General features: G+C 42.2%; 1 long non-coding RNA gene across 3 annotated transcripts in view; it reads left to right on the forward strand.

Moving 5' to 3' along the window:
• LOC106505486 (uncharacterized) overlaps positions 1-16090 on the forward strand; it is a 67468-nt gene that overhangs the window by 7603 nt on the left and 43775 nt on the right. The window contains exon 3 of one of the 3 annotated variants that reach the window (XR_014821666.1): positions 1709-1859. The exons of the other annotated variants lie outside the window; for them this stretch is intronic. This is a non-coding gene — a long non-coding RNA (uncharacterized LOC106505486). Of the gene's footprint in view, positions 1-1708; positions 1860-16090 lie in introns of those variants that run through there. 3 annotated transcript variants of the gene reach the window in all.

Genomic DNA, 16090 nt, shown 5'->3' on the forward strand with positions numbered 1-16090 from the left:
TTCACTCAGTATGAGTCTCTAGTTCCATCCATGTTGCTGCAAATGGCATTATTTTGTTCTTTTTTATGGCTGAATAGTATTCCAGGAATTTATTTTTAAAACAACAGAATAATAATAAACACCAAATTCAAGGTAGCATTCACCTTTGGGAAAGAGACACAGCCAGCTTCAAAGGTATTGGCAATGTTATATTTCCTAAACTGGTGGTAAGTACATGGGTTTTCATCTCATTTGTTATACCTAATTTTTTAAAAAAATTATTATAGTTGATTTACAATGCTCTGTCAATCTCTGCTGTACAGCAGAGTAATATATATATATATATATATACACACACACTCTTTCTTTCACATTATCCTCCATGATTTTTTAAAAATTTTTTTATGGCTGCACCTGTGGCATATGGAAGTTCCCGAGTTAGGGATCGAATTGGAGCTGCAGCTGCTGGCCTACACCAGAGCCACAGCCATGCTGGATCTGAGCTGCATCTGCAGCCTACATTGCAGCTTGTGGCAACACTGGATCCTTAACGCCGTCTTAAAAAGATCACTCTAGCTGCATGTAAATGATGGACTGAAGGGAGATGGGAATGTAAGCAAGAGGCCTCTTAGGAGGCTCTAATTTGTCTAGGCAAAAGGTGAAAGTTGACCTGGATCAAGAGGGCAGCCGTGGAGATGGAAAAAAAATGGATGAACATAGGATATATTTTGGAGGTGAATCACTCTAATCCTAATCCTAACTCTTACCATTAGGCTCTGGTAGAGGTTTGCATGGTGTAAGGAACGGGATGGAAGAGGAATAAGTTAGGTCAGACTGGGAGCTTTATGGAGAGCTCCTTGGATGAGAAGACAGATCATCCAAATTTGGGACAGTTAGGAGTTTGTTAAATAATAATGACTGGAGTTCCCGTTGTGGCGCAGTGGTTAGTGAATCTGACCACGAACCATAAGGTTGCAGGTTCGATCCCTGGCCTTGCTCAGTGGGTTAAGGATCCGGCATTGCCGTGAGCTGTGGTGTAGGCCGCAGACGTGGCTCAGATCCTGAGTTGCTGTGGCTCTGGCGTAGGCCGGCGGCTGCAGCTCCAATTAGACCCCAAGCCTGGGAACCTCCATATGCCGAGGGAGCGGCCCTAGAAAATGAAAAAAATAAATAAACAAATAATAATAATAATAATGACTGAGGAAAGGCATTCAACTTGGAGGTAATGGCTCACATGAAGAATTTAAGGCAGCAAGTCTCTGTGTGGGAGCTGAAGAAAATGAGCATGACCAGAACGAAAGAGCATGAAGGCAGGAGCCAAACATGGAGGGCCAGCTCTGCTCGCAGAGGGGTTGAGACCTTATTCTGGAACATGCAGGGAAACTGCCCCCATGTTTCTTTCCTTTTGCCAGATCCTTGTGAACAGCCACAAAATAAGGCACTGATATAATGCTGTGATGTAGCCACAAGGAGGCCCTAGCCCGGCTATTTTGAAAATGCTTCTCTCTGGTTTATCTTGTTTTTGCTTTTTAGGGCACATCCACGGCATATGGAGGGAGGTTCTCAGGCTAGGGGTCGAATCGGAGCTACAGCTGCCGGCCTACACCACAGCTGCAGCAACTCGGGATCCGAGTCGCATCTGCAACCTACACCACTGCGCATGGCAACACCAGATCCTTAACCCACTGAGTGAGGCCAGGGATTGAACCTGCAACCTCATGGTTCCTAGTCAGATTCATTCACCACTGAGCCACGATGGGAATTCCTGAAAATGCTTCTCTTTGCACTAATCATTTTTATAAAATGATCACCTGTTGATCACCCAAACTGAAATTGTGGGATTACAGAAAGATTGAGGTGACTATTGAAAGGAAAAGAAAGGAAGAGAAAATGATAGAAATGTAAAAGAAGAAATTAGACCTGAGAGAAAATAAACACTATTCGAGGCTACAGATCCTGGTTTCCTTTTAGGAATGCTGTTAGACTGGTTTTCCTTAATGCTGCAATGGATGAAACCAGAGCTTTCTTTAATTCTTTCGTTCATGAACTACATTCTTTACTAACTTTAGCAAATATTTAAGTGTAATAATTATGGTATTCTTGTACTCTTTTTAGAGGTGTTTCCTTTTTAATAAAATAAATTTCATTGGAATATAGTTGACCTAGAAAGTTGTGTTCGTTTCAGGTATACAGCAAAGTAAATTAGCTGTAACTGCATATATATCCATTCCTTTTCAGATTCTTTTCCCATATAGGTCCTTATACAGTATTGAGTAGATGACCCTGTGCTGTACAGTAGGTCCGTGTTACCTATCTATTTTATATGTAGTAGTATGTATATGTCAATCCCAACCCCCTAATTTATCCCTCTTTCCACATTTCCCCTGTGGTAACCACGAATTTGGTTTCAAAATCTGAGTGTTTCTGTTTTGTAAGTTCTTTTGTATCATTTTTTGTTAGATTACACATATTAGTGATTTCATATGATAGTTGTCTTTCTCTGTCTGATTTGCTTCACTTCGTATGATAATTTCTAAGTCCCTCCATGTTGCTACAAATTGCATCATTTCATTCAGAGGTGTTTCTCGAGACCAAGCATAAAAACCTCAGAGATAAAGTTAACATGCAGGAGCTGGTGACTCAAATCCACCTTTTCTAAATGTATATCTTTTATGATATTTTCTCATCAGATTTCCACTTGTGCATCTTTTTCATTTTATCTTTCATTTAATTTTCTTTCTTCCTTGTTCCAAGAAGACTAATTTCATCAGATAAAAGCAAAACTGAATACATTCACAGGGCAAATAAAAAAACTAAAAGAAGATAATATGCATCTCAGCCTGAAATTAGATGAAAAAATTGTTCTCTCTTTTTAGAACTAAATAAAGAAAAGAACATGTTCCTAAAAAGCCCTCTGTTAGAAAACCTGGTTTCCTATGTTAAATAAGAAAAGCAGCATAGAGTTAGGAAAGGAGGCCATGATTTGAAGTCCATGAGACCTGGTTTTTAAATCCCAACTCCTATTTATAGGTGTAAACAATATTTTAATCTGAGGCTCAGTTTCGTCTTCTGAATGGTGGGATAGTAGCCATAATAGCTAAAATGTAATGAGTGCTTACTCTGTCACGGATCTTACAATGTACATGTCTTAGTTCATTTAATCCTCAGAGCAACCATACATCAGGAGGTCAGTCTATTACTATCCCTATCTTTTAAATGAAGAAGAGTGGGAACAGAGACGTTAGGTAACTTGTCCATCATCACACAGCTAGTAAAGTGGTAGAGTTAGGATCTATACTCAGGTAGTCTATTTCCAGAGACTAATAATTCAGGCTTTGTAAGCTTAAGAATCAAAAGCTATAACAGAAGTGAAACTATTTTGAAACTCAAGTACTTAAGACATCAGTTTAAATAATAAACCTGAAGATTTATAAATTGCTGAGTGTTATTGTATGTCATTTTTCATTTTGCAGCAAAGTAACTGCTGTGGATATTCCATTTGTGAATGGTTTGGTTTTATGGGTACTTTTACTCTAGGCTTTGACAAATAGAATATACTTAGGAAATTTTTCTTAGGCCCGTAGGTATGCAGATGTTAAGTTTTCACATTGGCACATTTATATTTGTAGGTAGAAAATGATGACCACTCAACATGGTAAATAAGGATCCATGATAAAAGCCTTAATTAAATGACTAATAGCATTGTGAAATCATAAAACCTTATTCCTGTATTTGGAGTGATTGAACAAGATTGTGCAGAAATCTTTTCAGAATGAAATTGTTAATAAATCGTTAAATATTTCCTTAAAGACAAATGTGATACACTTGTCAGATGGGGGCAAAGTCCTTTAGCCTGGTGTTTTCCAAGTTTGTTATTAAAGGCTTTTATGAGTACCATAACTATAAAATTCAGGAATTCAAGGCTATAATTCTTTAGCGGCAGCAAAGTTTATATCCTCTTAGGCGGAATATTTTAAATAACGCCTTGCACTGCCTATAAAACCTACAGAATGACAGCTGGAATGAAAAATGACCTATTTTGGGATGAGAATCTGTTGCAAAAGGAACAAATAGTTTGCAAAATGACACACAAAGGAGTTCCCGTCGTGGCGCAGTGCTTAACGAATCCGACTAGGAACCATGAGGTTGTGGGTTCGGACCCTGCCCTTGCTCAGTGGGTTAACGATCCACCGTTGCCTTGAGCTGTGGTGTAGGTTGCAGACACGGCTCGGATCCCGCGTTGCTGTGGCTCTGGCGTAGGCCAGTGGCTACAGCTCCGATTCGACTCCTAGCCTGGGAACCTCCATATGCTGCGGGAGCGGCCCAAAGAAATAGCAAAAAGACAAAAAAAAAAAAAAAAAAAAAAAAAAAAATGACACACAAGGAGGTAGTAAGGCTTCCTAAGGTTCGTTACTATTAGATTTTTTTTTTTTTTAAGTGTCAGTCATGTAATACAAGGGCTCACAGGATCTTAGAGATTATCTTTTGGTCTAGTCCCTTAGTGTGGAATTTCTGAATGATCATGTGACATTCTTGAGCTGAGCAGCTCACTAATGGCTGAGCGAGGAGGAGAGGGCTGTTTTTTGTTTTTTTTTTTTTTTTTTTTTTTTTTTTTTTTTTTGAGAAATAAGAAATTATAATTTTATTTATTTATTTTTTTTTTTTTTTTTTAATTTTATTTTCCCACTGTACAGCAAGGGGGTCAGGTTATCCTTACATGTATACATTACAATTACAGTTTTTCCCCCACCATTTCTTCTGTTGCAACATGAGTATCTAGACATAGTTCTCAATGCTATTCAGCGGGATCTCCTTGTAAATCTATTCTACATTGTGACTGATAAGCCCAAGCTCCCGATCCCTCCCACTCCCTCCCCCTCCCATCAGGCAACCACAAGTCTCTTCTCCAAGTCCATGATTGATTTTCTTTTCTGAGGAGATGTTCATTTGTGCTGGATATTAGATTCCAGTTATAAGTGATGTCATATGGTATTTGTCTTTGTCTTTCTGGCTCATTTCACTCAGTATGAGATTCTCTAGTTCCATCCATGTTGCTGCAAATGGCATGATGTCATCCTTTTTTATGGCTGAGTAGTATTCCATTGTGTATATATACCACATCTTCCGAATCCAATCCTCTGTCGATGGACATTTGGATTGTTTCCATGTCCTGGCTATTGTGAATAGTGCTGCAATGAACATGCGGGTGCATGTGTCTCTTTTAAGTAGAGCTTTGTCCGGATAGATGCCCAAGAGTGGGATTGCAGGGTCATATGGAAGTTCTATGTATAGATTTCTAAGGTATCTCCAAACTGTTCTCCATAGTGGCTGCACCAGTTTACATTCCCACCAACAGTGCAGGAGGGTTCCCTTTTCTCCACAGCCCCTCCAGCACTTGTTATTTGTGGATTTATTAATGATGGCCATTCTGACTGGTGTGAGGTGGTATCTCATGGTAGTTTTGATTTGCATTTCTCTTATAATCAGCGATGTTGAGCATTTTTTCATGTGTTTGTTGGCCATCTGTATATCTTCCTTGGAGAAATGTCTATTCAGGTCTTTTGCCCATTTTTCCATTGATTGATTGGTTTTTTTGCTGTTGAGTTGTATAAGTTGCTTGTATATTCTAGAGATTAAGCCCTTGTCAGTTGCATCATTTGAAACTATTTTCTCCCATTCTGTAAGTTGTCTTTTTGTTTTCTTTTGGGTTTCCTTTGCTGTGCAAAAGCTTTTCAGTTTGATGAGGTCCCATGGGTTTATTTTTGCTCTAGTTTCTATTGCTTTGGGAGACTGACCTGAGAAAATATTCATGATGTTGATGTCAGAGAGTGTTTTGCCTATGTTTTCTTCTAGGAGTTTGATGGTGTCCTGTCGTATATTTAAGTCTTTCAGCCATTTGGAGTTTATTTTTGTGCATGGTGTGAGGGTGTGTTCTAGTTTCATTGCTTTGCATACAGCTGTCCAGGTTTCCCAGCAATGCTTGCTGAATAGACTTTCCTTTTCCCATTTGATGTTCTTGCCTCCCTTGTCAAAGATTAATTGACCATAGGTGTCAGGGTTTATTTCCGGATTCTCTATTCTGTTCCATTGGTCTGTCTGTCTGTTTTGATACCAGTACCACACTGTTTTGATGACTGTGGCTTTGTAGTATTTCTTGAAGTCTGGGAGAGTTATGCCTCCTGCTTGGTTTTTGTTTCTCAGGATTGCTTTGGCGATTCTGGGTCTTTTGTTGTTCCATATAAATGTTTGGATTGTTTGTTCTAGTTCTGTGAAAAATGTCATGGGTAATTTGATAGGGATTGCATTGAATCTGTAGATTGCTTTGGGTAGGATGGCCATTTTCACAATATTGATTTTTCCAATCCAGGAACATGGAATATCTTTCCATTTTTTTACATCTTCTTTGATTTCTTTGATTAAGGTTTTATAGTTTTCGGCATATAGGTCCTTTACCTCTTTGGTTAGGTGTATTCCGAGGTATTTGATTTTGTGAGGTACAATTTTAAAAGGTATCGTATTTTTGTACTCCTTTTCTAATGCTTCATTGCTGGTATACAGAAATGCAACTGACTTCTGAATGTTAATCTTATATCCTGCCACTTTGCTGAATTTATTAATCAGTTCAAGGAGTTTTGGGGTTGAGTCCTTAGGGTTTTCTAGGTATAGAATCATGTCATCTGCATACAGTGACAGTTTGATCTCTTCTCTTCCTATATGGATGCCTTTGATTTCTTTTGTTTGTCTAATTGCTGTGGCTAAGACTTCCAAAACTATGTTGAAGAGCAGTGGTGAGAGTGGGCATCCCTGTCTTGTTCCAGATTTGAGTGAGAAGGCTTTCAGTTTTTCCCCATTGAGGATTATATTTGCTGTGGGTTTATCGTAAATGGCTTTGATTATATTCAGGAATGTTCCCTCTGTACCCACTTTGGCGAGGGTCTTGATCATGAATGGATGTTGAACTTTGTCAAATGCTTTTTCTGCATCTATTGAGATGATCATATGATTTTTGACTTTTTTTTTGTTAATGTGGTGTATGATGTTGATTGATTTGCGTATGTTGAACCATCCTTGTGAACCTGGGATGAACCCAACCTGGTCATGGTGTATAATTTTTTTCGTATGTTGTTGGATTCGGTTGGCTAAGATTTTGTTGAGAAGTTTTGCATCTATATTCATCAATGATATTGGGCGATAGTTTTCTTTTTTGGTGGTATCTCTGCCTGGTTTTGGAATGAGGGTGATGGTGGCCTCATAGAATGTCTTTGGGAGTATTCCTTCTTCTTCAACCTTTTGAAAGAGTTTAAGGAGGATGGGCACCAATTCCTCTTTATATGTTTGATAGAATTCACCTGTGAAGCCATCTGGTCCTGGGCTTTTATTTGTAGGGAGTGATTTTATGACCTCTTCAATTTCATTTCTAGTGATTGGTCTGTTCAGTTGGTCTGTTTCTGCTTGATTCAGTTTTGGCAGGCTGTAAGATTCTAGAAAATTGTCCATTTCTTCCAGATTGTCAAACTTATTGCCATATAGTTGTTCATAGTATTCTCTTATGGTTTTTTGTATTTCTGCTGTATCCGTTGTGATTTCTCCTTTTTCATTTATAATTTTGGTGATTTGGGTTCTTTCTCTCCTCTTTTTAGTGAGTCTGGCCAGGGGTTTATCAATTTTGTTCACCTTTTCAAAGAACCAGCTCTTGGTTTTATTAATTTTCTCTATTGTTTTTTGAGTCTCTATTTTATTGATTTCTTCTTTGATCTTTACAATTTCCTTCCTTCTGCTGACTTTAGGACTTCTTTGTTCTTCTTTTTCTAATTCATTTAGGTGGAGGGTTAAGTTGTCAATTTGGGATCTTTCTTCTTTTTTGAGAAAGGCCTGGATTGCTATAAATTTCCCTCTGAGCACTGCTTTCGCAGCATCCCATAGATTTTGAGAGGTTGTGTCTTCATTATCATTTGTTTCAAGATAGTTTTTAATTTCCTTCTTGATTTCCTCATTGACCCATTGGTTTTTTAGTAACATGTTGTTTAGTCTCCATGGAGTAGGTTTTTTCTCTTTCCTTTTCCCATGGTTGATTTCTAATTTCATGGCATTGTGGTCAGAGAAGATACTTGAGATAATTTCTATGCTCCTAAATTTATTGAGATTCGCTTTATGTCCCAATATGTGGTCGATTCTTGAGAATGTTCCATGAGCATTTGAGAAGAATGTGTATTCTGATTTTTTTGGATGTAGTGTCCTGAAGATATCAATTAAGTCTAACTTTTCTATTGTTTCCTTTAGGATCTCTGTTGCTTTATTGGTTTTCTGTCTAGAGGATCTGTCCATTGATGTGAGGGGGGTATTTAGGTCTCCTACTATGATTGTATTCTCATCAATATCTCCCTTTATGTCTGTTAATATTTGTTGTATGTATCTGGGTGCTCCTATGTTTGGGGCATATATGTTGATGATAGTAACATCCTCTCCTTGGATGGATCCCTTAATCATTAAATAGTGTCCTTCTTTGTCTTTCTTTATGTCTTTTGTTTTAAAGTCTATTTTGTCTGATATGAGCGTTGCAACTCCTGCTTTTCTGTCATGTCTATTGGCATGAAATACTTTTCCCCAGCCTTTCACTTTCAATCTATATGTATCTTTTGTCCTAAGGTGAGTTTCTTGTAGGCAGCATATTGAAGGTTTTTGCCGTTTTATCCACTCAGCCAATCTGTGTCTTTTGATTGGGGCATTCAGTCCATTGACATTTAAGGTGATAATTGATAGATGATTATTTATTGCCATTTGATCCTCGTGTTCCAGTTGATTCTATGGTTCTCCATTCTTCTTTTTTTTTTTTTGGTTGGATGGTCTCCTGTTATTATCTGCTTGAGTGTATTTTTTTTTTCATTTTTTGCAAATGCAATATTTGGTTTTGGCTTGTGGTTGCCCTGTTTTTTAAGTATGCTAACCCCTTCCCATAATTGTGTGTTTTAGCCTGATGGTCCTGTAAGTTCAAACACTTCATTATTATATTAAAATTAAGAAGAGAGACATACATACAAACAAAAAGGATTATTTACCTCCTAACATCCCTTGCCCACATTTTATGGTTTTGATGACTCTTTTATTTTTTTCTTTTTAATTTTATTTTGTTTGAAGCATGTTCATGATTAAATCTGTATGCTGGCTTATTTGAGTGACTGCTCTCTGATTGTATCTTCCTCAGTCCTAGTTCTTCCTCTTCTTCTTCTTCTTCTTTTTTTTTTTTTTCTTTTCTTTTTTCTTCCCTTTCCTTCCTTTCTTTTTGGTTTAGAGAAGCCCTTTCAATATTTCCTTTAACCTGGGTTTTGTGTTGCTGTATTCTTTAAGTTTTTGTTTGTTGGGAAAAATTTTTATTTCCCCTTCTATTTTAAATGATATTCTTGCTGGATAAAGTATTCTAGGTTGCATATTTTTTCCTTTGAGCACTTTAAATATCTCTTGCCATTCCCTCCTGGCCTGTAGTGTTTCTGTAGAGAAATCAGCTGATATTCTTATGGGGGTTCCCTTGTAGGTAACATTCTGTTTTTCTCTTGCTGCCTTTAGGATCCTCTCTTTATCACTAACTTTTGCCATTTTTATTATGATGTGTCTTGGTGTGGGTCTGTTTGGGTTCAGTTTGTTTGGGGCCCTCTGTGCTTCTTGTATCTTGAATCCAGTATCCTTTAGATTTGGGAAGTTTCCAGCGATAATTTCTTCAAATATATTTTCCATTCCTTTATCTTTTTCTACTCCTTCTGGAATTCCTATTATGCGTAGATTGGCCCGTTTTATATTATCCCATAGGTCTCTTATATTGCTTTCCAGTTTTTTGATTCGGTTTTCTGTCTGTTGACCAGATTGAGTGATTTCCATTATTCTATCTTCCATATCACTGATTCGTTCTTCTGCATTATTCATTCTGGTTTTTACTGCCCCTAGTTCAGTTTGCATCTCTGCAAATGAATGTTCTAGTTTTTCTTGGCTCCTCCTTATATTTTCTAGCTCCTTTCTGAGGGTATCTGCATTGCTGTTCATATCTTCTCTTAACTCCTTCAGTATTTTCACTATTTCTCTTTTCAACTCCAGGTCTGTCAGACTGCAGAGATCAGTTTCATTGTTGACTGTTTTAGGTGAGTTCTCCTGTTGGTTTGACTGGGGGTGGTTTCTCAGCTTCTTCATCTTGCTTGTTGTCTTCTTTCTCCTGAGGGAGTTGTACTCTCCGTTATCGGGTAGTGTTTGCCTTGTCACTGCCCTGGAATATTTCCTGAGGGCTGTCGTTGTTGGTCAATCTTTTTTTGAGGCAGTGTGGCTTTTCTGGAGTGTTGATGGGGCTAACAGTGTTTCTTTGAAGCAAAGGAGGACTTCCTGAGGGCAGACAGGACTGGGAGGTCCACCCCACGATGGTAGCAGATTTCACTTGGTTCTCAGCACCCCCTGGGGTCTTGGGCGGGTAGCAGGGCCCTTGGAGACTCAAGAGGTTCCTCCCCAGGGCAGCCCGACTCAGAAAGACCGTCTGAGATCTTTTCCCGATTCGGCCAGGCTTGTTGCAGCTTTTCTGGGCTGCAGGGGGTCCTGCCTGGAGCTGGCAGTCCTATGCAGCTGGTCCACTAGGTCTCAGCACCCCTTGGGGTCTTGGGCGGGGGCAGGGCCTTTGGAGACTCAAGAGGCTCCTCCCCAGAACAGCCCGACTCAGAAAGACCGTCTGAGATCTTTTCCCGATTCGGCCAGGCTTGTTGCAGCTTTTCTGGGCTGCAGGGGGTCCTGCCTGGAGCTGGCAGTCCTATGCAGCTGGTCCACTGGGTCTCAGCACCCCCTGGGGTCTTGGGCGGGTAGCAGGGCCCTTGGAGGCTCAAGAGGCTCCTCCCCAGGACAGCCCGACTCAGAAAGACCGTCTGAGATCTTTTCCCAAGTCGGCCAGGCTTGTTGCAGCTTTTCTGGGCTGCAGGGGGTCCTGCCTGGAGCTGGCAGTCCTATGCAGCTGGTCCACTAGGTCTCAGCACCCCTTGGGGTCTTGGGCGGGTAGCAGGGCCCTTGGAGACTCAAGAGGCTCCTCCCCAGGGCAGCCCGATTCAGAAAGACCGTTTGAGATCTTTTCCCGATTCGGCCAGGCTTGTTGCAGCTTTTCTGGGCGCAGGGGGTCCTGCCTGGAGCTGGCAGTCCTATGCAGCTGGTCCACTAGGTCTCAGCACCCCCTGGGGTCTTGGGCGGGTAGCAGGGCCCTTGGAGGCTCAAGAGGCTCCTCCCCAGGACAGCCCGACTCAGAAAGACCGTCTGAGATCTTTTCCCGATTCGGCCAGGCTTGTTGCAGCTTTTCTGGGCTGCAGGGGGTCCTGCCTGGAGCTGGCAGTCCTATGCAGCTGGTCCACTAGGTCTCAGCACCCCTTGGGGTCTTGGGCGGGTAGCAGGGCCCTTGGAGGCTCAAGAGGCTCCTCCCCAGGACAGCCCGACTCAGAAAGACCGTCTGAGATCTTTTCCCGATTCGGCCAGGCTTGTTGCAGCTTTTCTGGGCTGCAGGGGGTCCTGCCTGGAGCTGGCAGTCCTATGCAGCTGGTCCACTAGGTCTCAGCACCCCTTGGGGTCTTGGGCGGGTAGCAGGGCCCTTGGAGACTCAAGAGGCTCCTCCCCAGGACAGCCCGACTCAGAAAGACCGTCTGAGATCTTTTCCCAATTCGGCCAGGCTTGTTGCAGCTTTTCTGGGCTGCAGGGGGTCCTGCCTGGAGCTGGCAGTCCTATGCAGCTGGTCCACTAGGTCTTAGCACCCCCTGGGGTCTTGGGCGTGTAGCAAGGCCCTTGGAGACTCAAGAGGCTCCTCCCCGGGGGAGCCCGTCTCAGAAAAACCGTCGGAGAATTAGGTCGATCTATTCACGGCCTGGCTAGGCTTGTTCTAGCTTTTCTGGGCTGCAGGCCTTTTCTAGGGGGCTGGTGGTGTTTGGTGCTGCTCTGTGGAAGTGTAGCCCCTCCAAAGGGCAAGCAGGCCTGTGCAGGGAGAGCCCCTGCGGTGGTAGGCTTCAGGCAATTGTTGAGGCCAGCCCTCCTGGATGGCAGGCAGCCCCAGGTTCCGCGAGAGCGTAGGGGGTGGCGGGGGTGGGGGGAGGGAATGCACTGGGAAGCACAGCTTTCTGCTAGCTAGCGGGCCTGTAAGCTTGCTGTGGCGTGGGGGGTATTCTATGGGGACCCACCCCTTCTTCTCTCCGCTCCCCAGCACGGGCGCAGACCAGGCTCTTCTCCCAGGTTCCCTCTGAGGCGGCTTTCCACTTCCCCGCCCCTAGAGTATTGCTCCCTTCCTCTGCCGACAGCTTTGTTTTCTAGTCTCCCAGGCAGTCTCTGCCCCGTCAAATGGTTTAGAGACCTCCCAAGCAGTTTCCGCTCTGCCCCGCCCCCCTAGCCCGGGGACTAATCTCTGGAGCCGAGGTCTCGGTGCCCAGCCCCCCCCCCCCCAGGCGTCCCCCGGCCCTTTCTTGGGGACTAACCTTCGGAGGCGAGGTCTCGGTGCCCAGCCCCAACCCAGGCGTCCCCCGGCCCCCTCTCGGGGACCAACCTTCAGAGCTGAGGTCTCGGTGCCCAGCCCCCACCCAGGCGTCCCCCGGCCCTTTCCCGGGGACTAACCTCTGGAGCCGAGGATTCGGTGCCCAGCCCCCACCCAGGCGTCTCAATTTTTGGTGACTGTGCCCGTAGTTCAGATGGTCCGTTGGGTTCTTGATCGTTTTTCCGTACTCCGACTTACTGCTACACTCTTCTCTGCATCTGGAGATTCCTCCGGTTCGTTTGATCTTTCCCCCGGTAGGAGACTTTCCAGGGTGCGGGATCCCTTTCTCCTCCGCAGTTCCCTTTCGGGAGCGCCCGTCCCGCTCGGATTCACCTTCTCTCACTCTCCTCTTTTCTCCCGTTCTGCCCAATAATGTCACGAACTTCTTGCCGTTATTGGAGTTTAGGTTCCTCTGCCAGCAATTGGTTGTTGTTCTGTGTGAGTCATTTCTTCTGTAGATGTGCTTTTTTTGTTGTGTTTGTGGGAGAGGGCGAGCGTGTCCCCCTACTCCTCCGCCATCTTGTCCTCTCCCGAGGGCTGTTTTTTGAAGCAATTGTTTGTACATCTGGTAACTTCATGTATATCTGAGAGCTGAAACTTTTCCATGAGCAACGTTGAACATACACAGCAGAGTTGTGTTGCAATCTGCAGGAATCCAGCTACTCCTTTTGGCCCTGGTCATGTTCAATGATACAAGTGGATTGCGGCTTACTCAGGGTTTAAGTTCCAAAGTCAGGAAAAAATTGATTACAGTTAGAACTATCCTTGGAAGTTCCTTGGGAAAACATCACTTCACAGAGATCCAAACACCTCCTTTTAATAAGCACAGCAGAACAAGTTTTTATTCCAGTGTGGGAAGAGATTGTGCTTCTTTGATCAATGAAATAGTTGGCAAATCCATGAACACTAGATTCACCCTCAGCACACAAGATGCTCACACTTTGAGAGCCACAAGGGAACTTGGACTGGCAAGGGGACTCGATTTCCTCCTCATCTCATTGTCACATCAGGGCACGTGTTCTTTGAGTTGAATGGCAGGCCTCCTTTCAGCCACTTTTAAGTTGTTCTTCTTGTCTGTCTGTCTCTCCCTCCTTTTAAAAATTTTCTTTTAATTTTTGTCTTTTTTTTTTTTTAATAGGTCTGCACCTGCAGCGTATGGAGGTTCCCAGGCTAAGGGTCGAATCGGAGCTACAGCTTTTGGCCTACACTACAGCCACAGCAATGCCAGATCTTTAACCCACTGAGTGAGGCCAGGGATCAAACCTGCGTCCTCATGAATACTAGTCAGATTCATTTCCGCTGAGCCATGACAGGAACTCCTCTCCCTCTTTTTTGAACCCATCCTCTTTTTCTTCTCTATCTCTCTGTATCTAATTTCTATTTGAATTAAAACGTTGTATGTGTCACTAATAGGGATTAAATGAGTTTATATGTGTTTGTTCCTGCCATATAGGAAGTAGTATGCAAGTTAGTTCTTAATCTAAGAGGCAATTTTACTTAATGGTTAAGGACCCAGGAACCATTTGGTCTAAATTTATCCACATTGGTCTGAATTCTGATTTAGCCACTAACAAGCTGTGTGACCCAGGACATATGACTTAAATTTCTGTGCCTCAGTTTCCCTCCCTTATAAAATGAGTGTGATAAAAATAGGACCCTTGTTATTTGATTGTTATAAAGATTGAGTTATACGTAAGGTATTTAGGGTAGTACAGAGTAAGTACTTATGTAATTATTGTATGATGTCACTATACTTTAGGTAACTCAGAGAACTCAGTTTTGAAAAGTCTGAAAATTGTATGTGATAGTTGAATTTCTCATCTTCTATCTCCATTCTTACTGGCATACAGCAATTACCCACAAAGCTGAATGATTGTCCTGTACAAAAGAGAGCAATTGTCATACTTATGTGGATCCAAAAGTTGGGGTAATGGGAGGAGTGACTCCTTCATACAAGCTGTGTAACCTTGGATCCATCACTTAACCGTTCTGAACTTTAGCATCTTCGGTTGCACGTCATAAATAATGACATCCCTATCTGTCTCACAGAGGGCTTGTGCGAATCAAACAAGATATGTGTAAAATGTTTATAAGCTATAAGGTAACTTGAAAATGTAAGAGATTGCCATTAATACCTATAATTTCTTTCTTTTTTTTTTTTTTTTTGTCTTTTTGCTATTTCTTTGGGCCGCTCCTGTGGCATATGGAGGTTCCCAGGCTAGGGGTCGAATTGGAGCTGTAGCCACTGGCCTACGCCAGAGCCACAGCAACGCGGGATCCGAGCCACGTCTGCAACCTACACCACAGCTCACGGCAACGCTGGATCGTTAACCCACTGAGCAAGGGCAGGGACCGAACCCACAACCTCATGGTTCCTAGTCGGATTCGTTAACCACTGCGCCACGCCGGGAACTCCGATACCTATAATTTAAACAGAGGCTGGTACTGTTGTTACTACCAAGATTGTCTGAAGAAATAAAGACAAATAATCCATGCGTTTCCACAGCAACACTTTAATATAAGAATCTGTTGGCAGATACACCAGATCTCCATTATTATTATTTTTTTTTTAGGGCCACCCCGGCAGCATGTGGAAGTTCCCAGGCTAGGGGTCAAATCAGAGCTGTAGGTAGCTTCCAGCCTATACCACAGCTCTTGGCAATGCCAGATCCTTATCCCACTGAGCAAGGCCAGTGATCAAACCCTTGTCCTTATGGATACTAGTTGGGTTTGTTAATGCTGCGCCACCATGGGAACTCCCAATTTTTTCTTAATGTGTACACAGTTCTCTGAGAACTCAGGTTTTTGGGAATTCACAGTAGTGTCCTTCGTGTTTTCTAGTGTTACATAAGCGAAAACTACCCATGATCTAAGTTGTTAGGCGTATAACAAAGCTTGACACAGAGACAGGCTCTTGAAAAAAGATTACCTGAATGTTAAGGAATTTGTTATTGACTTAATTATAGATTTTTGTTTTCTATAGTCACTGGCATGAGATTGAGTATAATTTATCTTCTTTAATAAAATGAAACAAATTAATTATTTTTTCTGGCTTGCACTACTGCTGCCTAATTTCCTTAAAGATGTGTTGTCAAAAGATGTAAGACTATTCAAAGGGAAAAATATGATTTTATCACAGGTTATTTAGTATTTTATATAATTCAGGGTCCCTGGTGGGAGGAGCAGGGTTTATTATGAACTTGCTTGAAATTAAACCTTGTCTCATTAAATTAGATTAAACTTTCTCCTGAATTCTTATTAGAATGAAAATTTTATGAGTTTTGAATTATGCCAATGAATATACCTGTCTTAGTCAGAATAGCCTAAGTTATGCTGCAGTAACAAATGAACCCTGAAGTCTAGGATTTTAACGCAAGGGTCCTTTTCTCACTTACATGTGAGCAAGTAGCTCTGTTCCACCGTGTTATTCTGAATTCCATGCTGACAGATGCATTAACATTTAGCCACAGTTGACATGTCAGAGGAAGAAAGAAATTAAGGAGCATGCACCCATTCTGCTCTGCTTGGTCCAGAAGTGACACCATTAATTCTATCGATGGCCCCTTGACTAGAACTAGTCCAATGGGC

The sequence above is a fragment of the Sus scrofa genome, chromosome 12, assembly GCF_054392235.1.
Source record: "Sus scrofa isolate SSC_HxYL_T2T_F1_AM1 chromosome 12, Sscrofa_HxYL_maternal_Yorkshire_Landrace_v2.0, whole genome shotgun sequence".
NCBI lineage: Eukaryota > Metazoa > Chordata > Mammalia > Artiodactyla > Suidae > Sus > Sus scrofa.